The sequence below is a fragment of the Sus scrofa genome, chromosome Y (assembly GCF_054392235.1).
Source record: "Sus scrofa isolate SSC_HxYL_T2T_F1_AM1 chromosome Y, Sscrofa_HxYL_maternal_Yorkshire_Landrace_v2.0, whole genome shotgun sequence".
NCBI lineage: Eukaryota > Metazoa > Chordata > Mammalia > Artiodactyla > Suidae > Sus > Sus scrofa.
This window is the reverse complement of record NC_139402.1, coordinates 14,283,908-14,297,536: the sequence shown is the minus strand read 5'-3', so window position 1 is coordinate 14,297,536 and position 13,629 is coordinate 14,283,908.

Below are 13,629 nucleotides of genomic sequence, written 5' to 3'. Positions count from 1 at the left end.
GTTTCCCATTGTGAATATGTACCACATCTTTTTAATGTACTCTTCAGTCAATGGAAATTTAGGTTGTTTCTATGTCTTGCATATTGTGAATAGTGCTAAAATGACCTTTCCAGTCCATGTATATCTTTCAAGGAAAGAGTTATCTGGGTATATGCCCCAGAGTGGTATTGTTGGGCCATAGGGTAGTTCTATATTTAGTTTTCTAATGTACAACCATACTGATCAGCATAGTGGTTGTAGTGGTTGTCCCAATTTACTTTCCAGCTAACAGTGCAGCTGGGCTCACTTTTCTCCACACCCTCTCTAGAACTTTTTATTTATTGACTTGCTAATGCTGGCCATTCTGACAGGTGTGAGGTGGTACTTCATAGTAATTTTGAGTTGCATTTCTCTAAAAATTAGTGAGGTCGAGCATTTTTTCATGTGCCTGTCGGCCATCTGCAGGTATCCTTTGGATAAATATCTCTTCGAGTCTTTTTCCCATTGTTCAACTGGCTGGTAGGTTTTTGCTGTTGAGTTTTCTAAGTCATTTATTTCAGAGATTAAGCCCTCTCAGTGGCATCATTGGAAAGTGTTTTCTCTCATTCCAATGGTTGTCTTGTTTCATTGTTTCCTTTGCTGTGCAAAAGCTTGTCAATTTGATTGAGTCCTTTGTTTACTTTTGCTTTTATTTCTGTTTCCTTGGGAGACTGCCCTTGAGGAAACATTTTTTATTGTTGATGTCAGAGTATGTTTTGCCTGTGGTTCTTCTTGGAGTCTGATGGTGTCCTACCTTATATTTAAATCTTTAAGCCACTTGAAGTTTATTTTTGTACATGGTGTGAGGGTGTATTCCAGTTTCATTGATTTGCATGCATCTGTCCAGTTTCCCCAGCCCCAGCTGGTGAAAACAAGCTGTCTTTTTCCTACTTTACATTCTTGCCACCTTTGTCAAAGATTAATTGAATGCGGGGTTGTGACTTTATTCCTGCGGTCCCTATGTTGTCCCATTGGTCTGTAGGTCTGTTTTGGTACCAGTACCACAGTGTCTTGATTACTGTGGCTCTGAAAAATTGCCTGATGTCTAGGAGAGTTATGCCTCCTACTTTGTTTTTATTTATTTGTTTATTTTTTGCCCCCCTCAGGATTGCTCTGGCAATTCTGGGTTTTACATGGTTCCATATCAATTTTTGAATTTTCCCTTTGTCCTAGTTCTGTTACAATGTCAGGTGTCTTCTGCTAGCGATCTCATTGAATCCATAGATTTCATTGCACACTATTGCTTTTTAATAATATTAATTCTTCCAAACCTGGATCATGGACTCTCTGTCCCTTTATTTGAATCTTCTTTAATTTCTTACAGTTCAGCTTATAATCTTTCACCTCCTTGGTCCAGTTTATTCCTCGGTCTTTAAATTTTCGGGGTGCATTTTTCAAAATATGCTATTTTTTATTCTTTTGCCAAGAGTTTATTGTGAGTAGCCCAAAGGGCCACCAATTACCGAGTGCTAATTTTGTATCCTGCTATTTTGCCAAATTGGTGGGTCAGTTTGGGTAGTTTTGGTGTGGCCGCCTTAGGATTTCCTATAGATTGCATCTTGTCATCAGCACGTAGTGAATACTTTGCCTCTTCTCTGCCAGTTTGGACACGTTTGATGTATTTTGTTTGTCTCATTGCTGTGCCTAGCACTTCCAATAGTAGGTTGAATAAAAGTGGTGAGAATGGGCCTTCTTGCCTCGTTTCAGAGTTTAGTGCAGAGGCTTTCAGCTTTTTTCGTTTGAGGAGTATGTTGGCTGTGGGTTTGTCATAAATGGCTTTTATCATGTTAAGATATATTTCTCAAATACCCACTTTGGTAAGAGGTTTGGTCATGAATGGATGTTGGACGTTGTCGAATGCTTTTGCTACATCTATTGAGAGGATCATGTGGGTTTTTACCTTTCGTATGTTCATGTACTGTGTGACATTGTTTGATTTGAGTAGTTTGAACCCTCCTTGCAAACCCGGGACAAAATCCACTTGGTCGTTGTGTATGATCCTATTTTGCATGTTGTTGGACTTGGCTGAAAAAATTTTGTTGGGAATTTTTACTTCTATTTCATCACAGATATTGGCATAAAATTTACTTTTTGGGTAGTGTCTTTGGCATTGGTGTTAGGGTGATGCTGGGTTCATGGACAATCTTTGGGAATGTTTCTTCTTTGTCATGCTTGTGGAAAGGTGTAAGGAGGATAGGACTGTTTCCCCTTGTATGTTTGGAATATTTCACCATTGTTCCTATGTGATGCTAGGCTTTTGTTTGCAGGGAGTGTTTTTATTACATATTCAATTTCATTTCTAGTGACCTGTCTGTTCAGTTGATCATCTATTTCTTCTGGATTCATTTGTTGCATGTTTTAACTCTCTAGAAAGTTGTCCATTTCTAGGAGGTTTTAAAATTTGTTGGCAATTAAGTATTTATGATATTTGCTTAGTTTTTTTGGGGGGGTGTTTTTGCAGTATCCATTGGGATTTCTTCTTTTTCATTTCTTACATTTTATTTTCTTCAAACCTAGGATTTTTATGTTTGTTTTTGCTTTTGTTTGGTTTTGTTTTTTGTCTTTTTGACTTTCCTAGGGCTGCACCCCTGTCATATGGAGGTTCCCAGGCTAGGGGACTAAATGTAGCTGTAACTGGCGGCCTACACCAGAGCCACAGCAATACGGGATCCCAGCCACATCTGCAACCTACACCACAGCTCATGGCAATGCCGGATCCTTAACCCACTGAGCAAGGCCAGGGATCAAACCCGCAACCTCATGGTTCCTAGTCAGATTCGTTAACCACTGAGCCATGACAGGAACTCTGATTGCTTATGTTTTTTAAATCACTTTTTTTCTTTCCTCGTCCGGTGAGTCTGGCCAGCATTTTGTCTTTTTACTTATTCTTTGCTTTTGCTTTTTTTTTCTTTTTTATTTTACCTTTTATGTTGTTTTTTATTTTTTAACTTTTCAACAAAACAGTTCTTAGTTTTACTGATTTTTTTCTTTTTATCTCTATTTATTATTATTATTATTTTTAATATTTATTTCAGAAACAGTTTTTTTAACAGAATTTGTTAAATTATCTTAGATTATCTTGTCCGTAAAAGGTCTCTTTTTCACTATTTTATTTTACTTTATATTTATATAATGATATAAACATTTTTTTCCATTAGAACTGGTTTATAGCATTCTTTCGATTTTGTACTCTATAGCATGGTAACCCAGATACACATACATGTATACATTCTCTTTCTTACACAATCATGCTTCATCCTAAGTGCCTAGACATAGTTCTCAGTGCTACCCAGCATGGTCTCATTGTTCATCCATCCCAAGGCAGTTGTCTGACTCTATGAACCACAAGCTCCCAAACCATCCCACTCCCGCTCCCTCTGCTTGGTAAGCACGAATTTATCCTCTAGGTGTATGATCCTCTTTTCTGTGGAAATGATCATCTGTGCTGTGTAGTAGATACCAATTATAAGTGACATCATGTAGTATTTGTCTTCCTCTTTCTGCCTTACTTCACTCAGGATGAGAGTCTCTAATTCCACCCCATCTTGCTGCAAATGGCATTATTTCATTCTTTTTAAGGGGAGTAGTGTTGCCCTGTGTACACATATCCATATTATCCCAGTCCAGTAATCTGTCGATGGCCTTTTTTGATATTTCCCTGTATTGGCTATTGTGAGTCGCGATGCAGTGAACATGCAGGTGCAGGTGACTTTTCTAAGGAAATTTTGTCTGGATATATCCACAAGAGTTGGATTGCCAGATCATGTGGCAGTTCTCTGTATAGATTTCAAAGGTACCACCACACGGTTCTGCACAGCGGTTGTACCAGCTTCCATTCCCACCAACAGTACAGGAGGGTTCCCTTTTTCCCACAACCCCACTAGCGCTTGTTACTTGTGGATGTATCAGTGATGGCCATTCCGATTGGTGTGTGGTGGTATCTTGCGGGAGTTTGGATTTGCATTTCTCTATTAATCAGGGATGTTGAGCATTTTTTTAATGTGCTTGTTGGCCATCTGCATATCTTCCTTGCCAAGAAGTCTATGCAGGGCTTCTGCCCATTTTTCCATGGAGTTGTTTGTTTGTTTGCTGTTGAGCTGTATACGTTGTTTGTATATTTAAGAGATGAGGCCCCTGTAAGTTTCATCATTTCAAACTGCACTATCCCATTCTGTAAGTTGACTTTTTGTTTTTGTTAGTTTCCTTTGCTGTGCAAAATGTTGTCCGTGTGATTAGGTCCCATTGGTTTATTTTTGCTTTTATTTCTGTTGCTTTGGGAGACTGACCTGAGGAAATATTCATGCGCTTGATGTCAGATAATGTTTTGCGTATATACTCCTCCAGGGGATTGAAGGTGTCTTGTCTTATACTTAGGACATTCATCCATTTCGAGTTTATTTTTGTGCACGGTGTGAGGGTTCATTGATTTGTGTAGCTGTCCAGGATTCCCAGCAATTCTGGCTGAAAAGATTCTCTCCTTCCCATTTTATGTTCTGGCCTACAATGTCAAAGATTAAATGATCATAGGCATCAGTGTTCATTTCTGGGCTCTCTGGTCTGTTCCATTAGTCTCTCTGTCTGTTGTGGCACCAGCAACACACTGTCTTGATGACTGTGGCTTTGTAATGTTGCTTGAGGTCTGGGAGCGTCAATGCCTCCTACTTGGCTTTTTCTCCTCCAGATTGCTTTTGAAATTTTGGATCTTTTGTGGTTCCATATAAATTTTTGGATTGTTTGTTCTAGTTTTTGTAAAAATCATCATTGCTATTTTGATAGGGATTGAAGTGAATACTTAGATAGCTCTGCTTAGAAAGGACATTTTTACAATGTTAATTTTTCCAACCCAGGATCATGGAATATCTTTCCATTTCTCTACATCTTCTTTAACTTCCTTAATTATCATTTTATAATTCTTGTTATATAGGTCGTTAGCCTCCTCAAAAAGGCCTATCACTAGGTATTTCATTTTTGGGGGGTGCAATTTTAAAAGTTATTGTATACTTGTATTCCTTCTCTAAGATTTCATTCTTAGTATACAGAAACGTGACTGATTTATGAATGTGACTCTTATATCCTGCTCCTTTGCTGACTGTGTTGATCCATTCAAATAGCTTTTGTGCTGAGTCTTTGGGGTTTTCTCTATATAGTGTCCTGTCATCTGCATACAGTGACACGTTTAGCTCTTCTCTTCCTACTTGGAGTCCATTTATTTCTTTTGTTTGTCTGACTGCTGTGGCTAGGCCTTCCAATAATATGTCGCATAGGAGTGTTGAGAGTGGGCATCCCTTTCTTGTTCCAGACTTTGGTGGGAGGATTGTCCAATTGTCTCCATTGAGGATTGTATTTGCTGTGTGTTTGTCATAAATGGCTTTGCTTATGTTCAGGAATATTCCCTCAATACCCACTTTGGTGAGTGTTTCTATCATGAGTGGATGCTGGACTTTGTCAAATGGTTTTTCTGCATCTATTGAGATGTTCATATGGTTTTTGACTTTTCTTTTGTTAATACGGTGTACGATGTTGCTTCCTGTTTGTATATTGAACCATCCTTGTGAACCTGGGAGGCATCCCACCTTGTTGTGGTGGATGATCTTTTTGATGAGTTTTTGGATTCAGTTGACTAATCATTTTTTAGAATTTTTGCATCTATACTCTTCAAAGATATTGGCCAATAGTCATCTTTTTGGGTGGTATCTTTGTCTGGTTTTGGAATTAAGGTGATGGTAGCATCATAGAATATCTTTTGGAATGTTCCGACTTCTTTGAACTTTTGAAAAAGCATAAGGAGGATGGGCATCGATTCCTCTTTTTATGTTTGACAGATTTCACCTGTGAAGCCATCTGGCCATGGACTTTTATGATTCCAATTTTGTTTTGTTTTGTTTTGGTTTGGTTTGTTTTGGTTTGGTTTGGTTTGTTTGGGCGGTCCATTTATTTTAAGTTTGAGTAGTTCTCTTTTCAGTATTTGTGAAAGTAAAGTTCTGTTTCGATTTGTGGCTGCCCTGTTTTTTAAGTGTGATAACCACTTGTTATAACTGTGTACTCTAGGTGAATGGTGATGTAGGCTCACCCACTTCATTACAATAATAAAATTCAAAAAGCAGAATAAAAAGAGTCTCTATATTTCCTTACTCCCCTTGCCCACATTGTAGGATTTTTATGCCTTTTTTTTTTTTTTTAACCTCTTCACCATTAGATCTGTATCCTGCCTTATTTATGTGACTGGTCTCTAATCCTGCTTTCCTCCATCCTTGTTCTTCCTCTTTTTTTATTTTTTAAATTTAGAGAAAACTTTCTTTCTTTTAGCGTGCATTTTGTACTTCTGTACTCTTTTAGATTTTGTTATTGTTGCTGTTGTTGGAGAAACTCTTTGTTTCCCCTTCTATTTAAACTCATATTCTTGATGGATAAATTATTCCACATTGCAGATTTCTTTTTCGTTTCAGCATTTTAAATATCTCTTGCCACTTCCACCTAGCTTGTAGTGTTTCCGAATAGATAACAGCTATTCGCCTTTGGGGGATTCCCTTATAATGGAGGGTTTGCTTTCTCTTGCCACCCTTAGAATCCTCTCTTTAACTTTGGCCATTTTTATTATACTATGTCTTGGTGTGTGTCCATTTGGGTTCAACGTGTTTGGGGACATCTGTTTCCTGTATCTTGAAATCAGTATCCTTTAGAATTTGAAACTTTCTGGAGATAATTACCTCAAATACATGTTCAATCCCCTTTTCTTTTTCTTCTCCTCTGGAATTCCTCTTATGTGTAGATTGTCCTGCGTTATAGTATCTCATAGGTCTCATATTGCTTTCATGTTTATTCATTGGGTTTTCTGTCTGCTGTCCTCTTTGGGCGATTTCCTTTATTCAATGATCCATGTCACTAATTTGCTCCTCTGCATTATTCATTCTGACCTTTACTGCCCTTGGCTCGGTTTGTTTCACTGCAAGTGAATTTTCTACATTTGCATGGCTGCTCCTTATATTTTTAGCCCCTTTCTGAGGGAGTCCGCATTACTGTTCATATGTTCTCTTAATTCCTTCAGTAGTTTCACTATCTCCCATTTGAACTCAAAATGTGTCAGATTTCAGAGGTCTGTTTCATTGTTGACTGCTTTAGGTGAATTCTCCTGTTGCTTTAACTGGGAATGTTTTCTGAGCTTCTTCCTCTTGCTCGTGTTTTCCATTCCAATTTCTGTAAGTTTGGAGAAGCCCACATGTATTTTGACAGAGTCTGGGGGGCACCGTTGTAGTGGTGCACTTCTGGAGGGCATGCAGGGTTGGCCAGGGCACACCACTGTGGGTATGTCCTTCCTGTGGCCAGGAGGATCTGGCTGGGGAATGCCTTAGCCGGGTGGGGCTCACTGTGGTATTCTGCAGCAGTGGGGCACGTGTGAGTCTGGGCAGCCATGGCTTTTTTCTGCCATGGTGGATGAGCATGCGCCAGAGCCAAGCAGGGCATTACCTGGTGATCCCTAGCAGCCATGTGTTTCCTGATAGTTGGGGTTGCTGGCTGGCTCACTCTGCCTCAGCAGGGCACTTCCCGAGCCTGGGCAGGCAGTTCTTGCCTGTGTGCAACAGCAGCAGGGCACTTCCCAAGTGAGGGCAGGTCTTTCTGGGTCACTCCACAGTGTAGGCCCCTTCCTGAGTTTGGGTGGGGCTGCCTGGTGTGCACCTCGGTGGAGGTGCATTTCCTGCCTCTGGGTGGGGCTTCCTGGGGCATGCTGTGGCCGCAGAGCACTTCCCAAGCCTGGGCAGTGATGGCCTGGTAGCTCCATGGTAGAGAGGTGTTTCCGTCGACCTGGTGTGGCTCGCTGGTGCTTGCCATGGTGGAGGTGCACTCTGCACATGTTCAGGGCTTTCCTGAGTGCTCTGTGGCAGCAGGGAGCTTCCTGAGTGAGTGCAGGTGTGGCTGGTGCTTGCTGTGATGGAGTTGACCTTCCTGTGGCTTGACAGGGCTTGCTGGACATGCCACATCAGCAGAGCAGTTCGCAAAGATGGTGGGGCCAGTGTGTCCCCTCTGCAGCAGTGGGGTGCTTCCCAAGGGTGGTTGGGATAGCCCCTTCCTGCTGCAGTGGTGGTGCACATCCTGATGTGGGGAAGGGCTTACAGGGTGCCCAGGGGCAGTGGGGTGCTTTGCATGGGTGGGCAGGCCTGCCTGGGAATGCCATGGCAGTGGTTGGCTCTCCACAGGGGGTGGCACCAATCTGCAATGGATGACAGTTTGCTTCTGGCTGGGCGGGTGTGGGGTGGATTAGTGGAGATGTGCTGGTAACGCTCTGCTCTCTATTAGCCAGTGGGCAACTGCACACACTGTGGTTCGAGGAGTCTTCTATGTTGACCCACCCCTCCTGCTCTCCCCTCCCCAACAATGGCACCTTCTCTCTCCTGTAGGTCCAGATCCTCTGCCAGGTTCCCTCTATTTGGGCTTTCCAATCCCCAGCCATTCACTTATTGCTCCCTCCACCCAAGGTAAACTGCTTATCTAAGCCCTTAGCCTCTCTCCATGCCTCCCACACCAGCATGCTCCCAGGGACTGACCTCTGGAGCCTAGGACTTGGTGCCCAGCCCCCACCGGAGCATCTCTATCTTTGGTGTCTCTGTGTGTGGTTCAGATGGTCTGTGCAGCTCTCACTCTGCTTCCCAGGTCTCAGACATGCTGCTGTGTTTTTCTTGGAGTCTTGGAGATCCCTCCGACTTGGCTGACCTTTCCATTGGTTAGGCGATTTTCCAGGGTATGTGTTCCCTTTCTCCTTCAGAGCTCCCTCTCAGGAGTGCTAGTCCAGTCCTGATTCCCCTTCCCTCTCTCTCTTTGTTTCCTGTTGTCCTACCCAGTTATGTCAAGAGGTTCTTACCGTTTTGGGAGGTCTCAGTTCTTCTGCCAGCGTTCCGTGGCTGCTCTGTTTGAGTTGTTTTAAGTGTAGTTGTGTTTATTTGTATTGTGATGATGGAAAGGGCAAGTGTGTCCCTGTGCTCTCCCACCATCCTGCCTCCCTGAAATTGCATCCTTCTGTATCTTTCTTTGTGGCCTTCCCTTCAAAGTCTACTTTGTTTGCCATGGTTAGCACAACTCCTGTTTTCCTCTCTTGTCCGTTGACATGAAATATCTTTTCCCATTCCCTCATGTCAATCTGCTTGAGGTCATTGCTCTGAAGTGAGTCATTGTAGACAGCAGCTTGTATGTTTTTGCTTTTTTATCCAATCTGACACTCTGTGTCTATTGATCAGAGTATTCAGTCCATTGGCATTTAAGGTAATTCTTGAGAAAGATGTATTTATTGCCACTTTCCCCGTGTTTTTCAGTTGATGCTCTGTATCTCCTTTGTTCCTTTTCTGTTGTTTGGTTTGGGTTGGATGATTTCCATTTATTGTATGCTTGTGTACTTTTCTTTTTGGTTTTTTTGTGAATGTAATGTTTGGTTTTGAGTTGTGGTTTCCCTGTTTTTTAAGCATGCTAAACTCTCCCTATATCTGCTAGCTTTAGCCTGGTATTCATATAGGCTTGAACACATTTTATTTAAAAATAGGAGTCTATATTTTCTTCCTTTCCTTACCTACCTTCTATGATTTTGAAGTTCTTTATTAATATCTTCATGTGTGTCCTTTAGTTGTCCCTTGAGTTTATGGTCACTATTACAGTAGGTATGTATGTAGTTATGTATTTATTAATTTATTAGTTCTGTATTCTGACTTATTTAAGTGATTACTTTCCCCTTGGGATTTCTTCCACCCTATTTCTTACTACTTATGTTATGCTATTTTATTTTATTTTTTATTTTATTTTATATTTTATTTTACTTTATATTTTATTTTTCTATGTTAATTTACTTTTCTTAGGGAAGCCCTTGCATTGTTTCCTTAAGAATGGCTTTAATGTTGATGTACTCTGTTAGGTTTTGTTTGTTGAAGAAATTCTCTGTTTCCCCTTCTATTTTAAATGATATTCAAAAATAAATACATACACAAAGTAGTGATACATTTGCTGTGTAGAGTATTCTAGGCTGCAGATTTTTCCTTTTGGAAAGTTGAGTATATCTTGCTACTTTCTTCAGGCCTGTAGTGGTTCTGTAGAGAAATCCGGTGTTTAGGGAGGTCCCTTATAATTAAGGATTTGTATTTCCCTTGCTACCTTTAGAATCCTCTCTCCATCTTCGCCTTTTGCCATTTTTATTGCAACATGTCTTGGTGTGGGCATATTTGGGTTCAAAGTGTTGGGGGCCTTCTGCGATTACTGCATCTCGATATCTGTTTCCTAGAGTTTGGAAAGTTTGAGGCATAATTACTTCCAATATATCTTCAATCATCTCTTCTTTTTCTTCTCCTTCTTGAATGCCTTTTATGCATAGATTGGCATGCTTTATATTATCGCATAGATCTCTTATATTTCTTTTGTGTTTTTTCATTTGTCTTTCTGTCTGCTGTGCTGATTGGGTAATTTCCATTATTCTATCTTCCAAGTCACTAATTCATTCCTCTGCACTAGTCATCCTGCTCTTTAACTCAGTTTGGGTCTCTGCAAATGAATTTTCTATTTTTTTTCTATTTTTCCTTATATGTTGTAGTTCTCTCTAAAGTAATCTGCACTAATGTTTTATCTTCTCTTAACTCCTTGATAATCAGCCTTCATTTTTTCAGTATTTCCACTACTTCCCTTTTGAACTCAATGCCTCTCAGCCTCCAAAGTTCTGTTTCCTTGTTTGCTGCTTCCCATGAATTCTCCCGTCCCTTGCCTGGGAGTTATTCCTGAGCTTCTTCACCTTGCCCATGTTTTTCTTTTCCTGTCAGTTTGGGGAAGCCAAAATACACTTGGAGGCTTACAGCTATGCAAGGGTAACTCCTTGTATTCTTTGGGTGGTTACCCTGTATTTTTGGGCATGGGTGTTTGTATATTTGCTGCTTCTTTCTTTGGTGTGAGCAGGCTATCATGCCAAGGGTGCTGAGTGTATTTGCAGGGAGAAGGCAGCAAGGGATAGTGCTGGTTATTGACGGGATCTTAGCAGCAGCAAGGACTTGCAGGAAGGTGATGCAGGTAACTCCTAGTTTCAAGGTTGAGGAGGTGATAATGAGCTTCATGCAAAATTATAAGCTGCCTGGACCATTTGGTAGTGGCAGCAGTAGGGTGTGTGTGTATTCCCAGAGTAGTGAGAGCAAAAACAGGCAGTTTTTGGTCACAATGACCTCAGTGGTGCCCTCGGAGATGATTAGGGCCACAAGTGGTAGCAGGCCATGCCCACCTCTGGAGTCAGAGGTAACCATGGTGGTTTGCCTCACAACTGTAGATGCTGGGAAGAAGCACCCTGTCCCTCTTAGCCCACACAGGAGGTGCTGCACCTGCTGCTCCTAGTTGCAGGGCCTTGGCAAAGGACAGTTTCCAAGCATCTGGGTGCTATCTGGAGCATCTGGCAGTGACAGCTGCAGGGCCAGTATGATCCTAGGGGTGTGAGAGCAACAGTTGTTGGTGCTCAATTGCGGCACCATCTCTGTTTTCTGACCTCTTAGGTGACTGTGGTCACAGGCTGTGACCTGCGGCTTCTGAGAGGAATACTTTGGTTTGACCCTGGTGCCTGTAGAGTACACAAGAGGCACCACATTTCACTTAGCCCCTGCTGTACTAAGCCTGCACCAGAGGTGCCTGGCTGCCTCTAGCCTGCCCAAGATGAATCCAGGGTGCTGTAGCCCAAGCAAGTGGCTTCTTGCCACCCATAGCCTGCATCAGGAGCAACCTGCCCTCGGAGAGCCTGTGCACATGTGAGCAGGGAGATTTCTTTGGGGCTCACCCCTCCTCCCCTTGCCCTCCCCAACAATAGTGCCTTGCTTTTGTAGACAAAGAGAAGTACTTTCTTTTATTTATTTATTTTATTTTCCCACTGTACAGCAAGGGGGTCAGGTTATCTTTACATGTATATATTACAATTACAGTTTTTCCCCCACCCTTTGTTCTGTTGCAACATGAGTATCTAGACATAGTTCTCAATGCTATTCAGCAGGATCTCCTTGTAAATCTATTCTAAGTTCTGTCTGATAAGCCCAAGCTCCGGATCCCTCCCACTCCTTCCCTCTCCCAACAGGCAACCGCAAGAAATACTTTCAACTCCAAGAAACATTGTAACATGACTGCTGGTAGGACTGAAAACAATTTTTCCGAATGTGGCTCCAGAAAGGTGGCCAAACAGAAACATGAAGCTGCCAAGTCAGACAGATTCTACATCTTCAACGGATTTGTTAACCATGCTAAGGTTTGGCATTAAAGACCAGCATAATTATTTAAGCCTCTCTTTGTGGAAAGCAAGAACGCAACCTATAAGTGTGCACCAGGAAATATAAAGGGGAGGAAATAAAGGCACACCTAACCCGGAGAGTTTGAGCATTTTAAAGCAATAATGATACCCCCTCGTTTTTGTTTTGTTTGTTTGGTAAATGTTTCATTCGAAACTACCACCATGTGCTGATGGTGATGCAATCGCTGATTATGTCATTGGTCTTCATTATTGCAGTTATGGTGCACTTATGGACATGGGTCCTGGGGAAGCTAAACTATGCTGTAGTTTGGAGGATGAAATGTATTTTCTAACTTATGCTTATCTTTTTCTTTTTGTCTTTATAGGGCCATACATTTGGCATATGGAGGATCCCAGGCTAGGGGTCAAACCAGAGCTGTGTCTTCTGGCCTAAAACAGCCATAGCAATGCTGGAACTGAGCAACATCTGCACTTTGATCACAGCTCATGGCAACTCTGCCTCTTTAAAACCCCCTGAGTGAGGGCAGGGGTTGAAGCCACTTCCTCATCAGCACTAGTTCGGTTTGTTAACTTCTTAGCCATGGTGGGAACCCCATGAAATTTATTTTATTTTTTTTTGTAATGAAGACAATCTTGTCAAGTAAGATCCAAGTTCCCTTTGAAATAACAGAGTATAATGCAGCTGAAAAAATGCTACATAAAGAATATGTATTTTCCCTTTCAAAACTGAACTTCATCTGCCCCTCTTTCCCTACCATCTTAATTTAGGCATCCATTCAATACAACCTGGACTATTTCAGAAATCACTTAACTCCCACTGTCTTTTTCCTTAGTTGCATTTTCTTTTTTGAAAACGTTATCATCAAGGAGGCATGTCAAATATTCCTGTCTAACTACCAAAATTTTCAAATATGTAAAAACCACAAAACAATCTGGCATTGAAAACCACTAAAAAGACAAAAGGACAACTTACAATGGGAGAAAATTGTTTCTGACCATGCAACTAAGAAGGGATTAGTCTCTAAAATATACAAACACCTTATACAATTCAACCACAAAAAAGCCAACAACCCAATGGAATAGGGGCAAAAGACCTGCATAGACATTCCACAAAAGAATATATATACAGGTGGTCAGAAAGCACATAAAAAATTCTAAACATCATTGTTTCTTAGGGAAGTGAAAATACAAACTACTATGAGGTACCTTTCTCACCTGTCAGAATGGCCATCCTTAACAAGTCCACACATAAAAAAATGCTGGAGAGGGTGTGGAGAAAAGGAAACTCTCCTACACTGATGAAAGGAATGTCAATTGTTACAACCATTAAGGAAACCACCATGGAAATACTTCAGAAAAGTAAGTATAGAACT